The sequence below is a fragment of the Dasypus novemcinctus genome, chromosome 5 (genome assembly GCF_030445035.2).
Source record: "Dasypus novemcinctus isolate mDasNov1 chromosome 5, mDasNov1.1.hap2, whole genome shotgun sequence".
Classification (NCBI taxonomy): Eukaryota; Metazoa; Chordata; class Mammalia; order Cingulata; family Dasypodidae; genus Dasypus; species Dasypus novemcinctus.
The window spans coordinates 152,595,858-152,602,990 of record NC_080677.1 but is presented as its reverse complement, the minus strand read 5'-3'; positions in this window follow the sequence as shown (position 1 = coordinate 152,602,990).

Here is a 7,133-nt window from a genome sequence, read left to right as displayed (position 1 = left end):
ACAGTTTTTCCTATTTTTAAAACTTTGCATTAATTGCGGTATCTTTGTTACAGTTGATGAAACAATGTTATTATAATTATACTATTAACTATAGTCCATAGTTTACATTAGAGTTCACTGTGCTGTATATTTATGGATTTTTGCTTTTAATTTTATTCTAATAATGTACATAAGACATAAAACCTCCCCTTTTAACCGCAGTCAAATACATCATTCAGTGGCATTAATTACATACACAATGTTGTGTTACTATCACCACCATCCATTGCCAAAAATTTTCCATCACCCCAAAGAGAAACTCTGTACCAATTAAGCCTTAACGCCCATTACCTACCCCCCCCCCCCACCATGGCCCCAGATAACCTGTATTCTAGTTTCTGACTCTGAATTTGCTTACTCTAATTATTTCATATCAGTGAGGTCATGTAGTATTTGTCCTTTTGTGTCTGGCTTATTTGATGGAACAAGATGTCTTCAAGGTTCATTCATGTTGTCTCATGCATCAGAACTTCATTTCTTTTTATGGCTGGGTAATATTCCATTGTATGTATAGACCACATTATTTTTATCTATTTATCGGTTGATGGACACTTAGGTTGCTTCCATCTTTTGGCAATTATTAATAATGGTGCTATGAACATCATCATGCAAACATCTGTTTGAGTCCCTGCTTTCAATTCTTTTGGGTATATGTCTAGAAGTGGGATTGCTGGGTTATATGGTTGTTCTATACTTACCTTTCTGAGGAATCACCAAACTGTTTTCTAGAGTTGTTACACCATTTTATATTCCCACCAACAATAAATGAGAGTTTCTATTTTTCCACAACTTCTGCAACACTTGCTATTTCCCATTTTTAAAGCAGTATCCATTCTAATGTGTGTGAAACGGTATCTCATTGTTTTTATTTGAATTTCCCTAAGACTAATGATTCTGAGCATCTTTTCACATGCTTATTGGCCATTTGTATATGTTCTTTGTAGAAATGTCTATTCAAGGCTTTTCCCCATTTTCAGTTAGGTTGTTTGTCTTTTTATTGTTGAGTGGTAGGATTTCTTTATATATTCTGGATATTAAACCTTTATCAGATATGTGGTTTCCAGATATTTACTCCCATTCTGTAGGTTATCTTTTTTTACTTTCATGATGATATCCTTTGATGCACAAAAGTTTTCAATACTGATAAAATCTCATTTATCTATATTTTTCTTTTGTTGTCTGTCCTTTGGGTGTAAAGTGTGAGAAACTATTGCCTAATACAAGGTTCTGAAGATGCTTCTAGGAGTTTTAGTTTTGGCTCATATATTTAGGACTTTGAACTATTTGAGTTAATGTTTATATACAGAGTGATATTGTTGTCCATATTCATTCTTTTGCATATAGATATCTGGTTTTCCCAGTATCATTTACTGAACATACTATTTCTTTCCCAATAAGTGGACTTGGCACCTTTGTTACAAATCTCCTGAACATAGAGGTGAGGGTTTATTTCTGAAATCTCAATTTGATTCCATTGGTCTACAAGTCTGTCCTTGTGCCAGTACCATGTTGTTTTGATTACTATAGCTTTGTAATAAGTTTTACTATCAGAAAGTGTGAGTATGCCAACTTTGTTCTTTTCCAAAATGATTTTGGCTATGTGGGGCCCCTTACTCTTCCACATAAATGTGATGATTAGCTTTTCCATTTCTGCAAAGAGGGCTATTGGAATTTTCATGGGATTTCATTGACTCTATAAATTGCTTTGAGTAGAATTGACATCATAACCATATTTACTCTTCCAATACTTGCACACAGAATGTCTTTCCAGTTGATTAGATCTTCTTTGAAAATTTTTTACAATGTTTTGTAGTTTTCTATGTATCAGTCCTATACATCCTTTGATTATTTTAGTTGCAATGGCAAATGTATTTTTTCCTTGATTTCCTCTTCAAATTGTTCATTACTAGTGTTTAGAAACACTGCTAATTTTTGCATGTTTATCTTGTATCCCCACATTTCGCTGAATTTATTTTCTCTAGTAGCTTGTGTTTTTTCTCTTTCTAGATACTTTTTAGAAAATTTATTAGTGAGGTTAGGACTCTGATTTTAGATCTTTCTTTTCCTGCTGTAAGCATTTAGAGCTATGAATTTCCTTCTCAGCATTGCCTTTGCTGAGTCCCATAGGTTTGGTATATTGTGTTTTTATTGCTATTTGCCTCGAAATATTGCCTAATCTCCCTTGTGTTTCTTTACTTCAATCCATTGGTTGTTTGAGTGCATTGTTTAATTTCCACCTATTTGTGAATATTCCATTTCTTTCTCTGTCATTGATTTCGTAACTTCATTCCTTTGTAGAAGGAGAATATACATTGTATGATTTCAATATTTTTAAATTTATAGATAATTGTTTTGTGATTATCATATGGTCTATCCTGGAGAGTGATCCATGTGCACTAGGGAAGAATGTGTTTCTGCTTCTGTTGGATGAAGTGTTCTATATCTCTCTATTAGACTTATTTGGTTTATAGTATCATTCAAGACTTTTTTTCCTTATTGATTTTCTGTCCAGATATTCTATCCATTATTGAATGTGGTGTTTTTAAGTCTTCTACTATTTATGTAGAACTTTCTATTGCTCCCTTCAAATCTGTCAATATTTCTTCATATATTTTGGGATGCTGCCATCAGGTGCAAATATATTTATAATTGTTATGTCCTCTTGCTGAATTGGCCCCTTTTTCAATATATAGTGAGCTTTTTTGTCCTTCACAACAGTTTTTGACAGAGTATATTTCATCTGATGTTAGCATAGCTCTCTCGGTTACTATTTCCATGGTAAGTTTTTTTCCATCCTTTCACTTTCAACCTACTTGGGTCTTTGAATTTACAATAATTATCCTATAAACAATAAATTGGTTCATACATTTTTATCCATTCTTCCAATCTCTGGATAGTTTAATCCATTTACATTTAAAGTAACTACTGATAATGCAAGACTTTCTTCTGCCATTTTGATAATTGGTCTTTGTAAATTTTATAACTTTTTTTTGTCCCTCAATTCTCCCATTAATGCCTATCTTCATATTTATTAGATTTTTTTGTGTGTTCTACCATTTTGAGTCCCTTCTCATTTCTTCTGTACAAAATTTTCTTGTATTTCTTTGTGGGACCATGAGGCTTAATTTTAACATCCTAAATCTATAAAACTCATATTTGATTTGATACTGATTTAACTTCAGTGGCATATACATACACTGCCCTTCTTTTTTTTTTTTTTTTTTTAATTTTTTTTTTTTTATTGACTTTGTAATAATATTACATTAAAAATATATATGTGAGGTCCCATTCAACCCCACCCCCCCACCCCCCCTCTCCCCCCCCCCCCAACAACACTCGTTCCCATCATCATGACACATCCATTGGATTTGGTAAGTACATCTTTGGGCACCTCTGCACCTCATATACATTGGTTCACATCATGTCCCATACTCTCCTCTATTCCATCATGTAGGCCCTGTGAGGATTTACAATGTCCGGTGATTACCTCTGAAGCACCATCCAGGGCAGCTCCATGTCCCGAAGATGCCTCCACCTCTCATCTCTTCCTGCCTTTCCCCATACCCTTTGTCCATTATGTCCACTTTTCCCAATCCAATGCCACCTCTTCTATGTGGACACTGGATTGGTTGTGTCCATTGCACCTTTATGTCAAGAGGAGGCTCAGATTCCACCTGGATGCTGGATGCAATCCTCCCATTTTCAGTTGTAATCACTCTAGGCTCCATGGTGTGGTGGTTGTCCTTCTTCACCTCCATCTTAGCTGAGTGTGGTAAGTCCAATAAATCAGATTGTAGGTGCTGGAGTCTGTTGAGGCTCAGGATCTGGCTATCACATTGTCAGTCCAGAGATTCAAATCCCCTAAATATATCTTAAACCCCAACATTAACTGCACCTCCAGCACATTAGCATGAAAGTCTTATGAAGGGAGATCCCATCTGAGTCCAGATTCATCACACATAAACACCATTTCCAAAGAGGGGCCATCTGCCCTGGTAGTTAACCCCATCAGCCATGACCATAACTCCCATGGGTCTCTTTAGCCCTCAAAGGAACCAATATCTGGGGGTTGTATCTGCTTTATCTGTCTCTCTGACTCTGCTCAGTTGTGCATGAGGGCAAACCTTCTGCCAGCCTCCAGACTCTTTTTTAGAAACTCGTAGCCATATAAACTCATTTCTCCTTTCCATTTCCCCCTTACTTTAGGTCAAACAGCATTTTAAAGTCATGGTATTTTATGTAGACATGGATATTCTGCTGATCCGCATTGAACCTTCCGTATAAGGTCATTTTCCAGTTGCATCATCAGTTGGTAGTTGATAGTGGTCCCTCGTTGCCAGGGAGGCTCATCCCCGGGTGTCATGTCCCACGCTGGGGGGAAGGCATTGCATTTACATGCTGAGTTTGGCTTCGAGACTGGCCACATTTGAGTAACATGAAGGCTGACAGAAGGAAATTCCCAGGCACAAAGTTGCTCTAGGCCTTGTTATTATTTTGGGTTTATCAGCTCACAAGCATAGTCATTAGTATCAGGGGCTCACTGTTGAACCCTCACTCCCTCCCGGTCCCCACCACTGTACCTGGGAGACTGTCGCTGCTCCCCTAGGGACCACGACAGAGCACCACTGGCCGGGAACCCAGTACCCCCCCTACTGTGGTTTTTAATTGTTGCCACTATGAGTATATCCAAACATTACCATGCACCCTGGACATATGTTCTGTACAGCTCCCTGTCAGTCATATATCATCTGTCATTGGTATCCCATACCAGTATCCCTCCATTGCCATTGTTGAAACACTCTGTGATCCAGAACTCCCCGAAATTTGAAGCCCAATATAATGTCATGGTCCCTTACTAGGGAATGGCATATAGCGATGAGTTTAAAGGATAGATAAAGAACTTGGATAAAGTTAGATAAAGAACTTAGATAAAGAATGTTGACTTGAAAAAATTCCACATCCTATTTTTTTCTTCCCCCCCCCCCCCCCCCCCAATTATTCAGCTTTTCTTCACAGGAGTCCTAGACCACAGCAATGTATATATATAATATACAGCACTCCCACATATCCACCAGAAAACCTTTTCCCTTCCACAGTGATACTCTTACGCCCTATTCATATCATATTTACTTAAAGTGATGTACAGAGTCTGAGACATTAGCTTTCTAACAAGGTGACATCTGTATTTACATTATGGTGCATACTTTAGGATACACAGTTCTTTACATTTTTAGTTATCCTATGTTTTACATTATGGTTTACATTATCAGTCCGTCATCTCCTATATGTTATGGTGTAATATTACATGTTTTATATCCATCCTTGTGTACTCTCAAGAAACTCCTCTCTTACCCCCCATTTACTTTGGTTCCACACATTTAACGTCCATTTTCCCTTCCACCTTAGTGCCCTCAGTGATAGCCAACCTCCGTTTCCTGAGGAGCCACTTCCAGAGATAGATGGAATAGTGTTCAGGGCCTAACTTGCTCAACTGCCCCAATGCCCTGGGAGCCACCCTTTCTCTCGAGGGATACAGTTCCCTCTATTGGATGGCATTAGTCCTCCCCAGGATGTGGGTCCACCCCCACTCTCACTACTTGGGTTTCTACCCCATGGTGTCACCCACTCTGGCAGAATGAGCATTTAGACATTCCCCAGGAGCCCGTCCTGCATCAGACCCTCCCCTCCGAGCATTCTAAACAGGTAACCCTCTTTATTATATTTTGATATGATTTTCTCGGCATTTTACTCTCCACCAACACCTGACCCTCTCCTGGTTCGTATGCTACCCCTCCCTCCCCCCACTTTTGGGCAACGTTACCCACCCGTCCCTCCCCAGCCACCCTCAAACCCGCAAAGCCCCAAGCAAAGGCAACCCCTTGCCCCCCTTTTATCTCTTCTTTGTGTTCATACTTACCACCATCTCGTCTTAAATTCCACCCCTGCAGACATCGGCTCATATCCTTCCTCCACCCTCCAATTTCCTGCAAGCCTATCGTTCAGTCTCTTGCTATCTAGGGCAGCTTGTTTATTTCATATCATTGAGGTCATGTAGTATTTGTCCTTCAATGTCTGGGTTGCTTCACTCAACATAAGGTTCTCAAGATTCATCCATGTTATCACATGTGTTTGTAGTGTGTTTGTTCTTACAGCCGAGTAGTATTCCATTGTGTGTATATACCACATTTTATTGATCCACTCGTCTGTTGATGGGCATTTGGGTTGATTCCAACTTTTGGCAATAGTGAACAATGCTGCTATGAACATTGGTGTACATATATTGGTTTGTGTTCTTGTTTTCAGTTCTGCTGGGTATATTCCCAGCAGTGGTATTGCTGGGTCATATGGCAAATCTATGGCTAGTTTTTTGAGAAACCGCCATACTGTTCTCCAGAATGGTTGGATCCTTCTGCATTCCCACCAGCAGTGGATGAGTGTTCCCCTTCCTTCACATCCTCTCCAGCACTTGTATTCTTCTGTTTTTTTCATAGCTGCCAATCTTATGGGTGTAAGATGGTATCTCATTGTGGTTTTGATTTGCATTTCCCTGATAGCTAGAGATTTGGAACATTTTTTCATGTGCTTTCTTGCCATTTGTATTTCTTCTTCGGAGAAGTGTCTGTTTAAGTCTTTTTCCCATTTTTTAAATGGATTGTTTATCTTTTTATTTTCAAGATGTAGGAGTTCTTTATATATGCAAGTTATAAGTTTCTTATCAGATATCTGATTGCCAAATATTTTCTCCCACTGTGTGGGCTCCCTTTTTACTTTCTTGACAAACTCCTTTGAGGTGCAGAAGGCTTTAATTTTGAGGAAGTCCCATTTATCTATTAGTTCTTTTGCTGCTCGTGCTTTTGGTGAGATATTCATAAATCCATTACCTATTACAAGGTCCTGTAGATGTTTCCCTACACTGCTTTCTAAGGTTTTTATGGTCTTGGCTTTTATATTTAGGTCTTTGATCCATCTTGAGTTGATCTTTGTATAAGGTGTGAGATGGTAATCCTCTTTCATTCTTCTACATATGGCTATCCAGTTCTCCAGACACCATTTGTTGAATAGGCCACTCTCTCCCAGTTGAGAGGGTTTGGTGG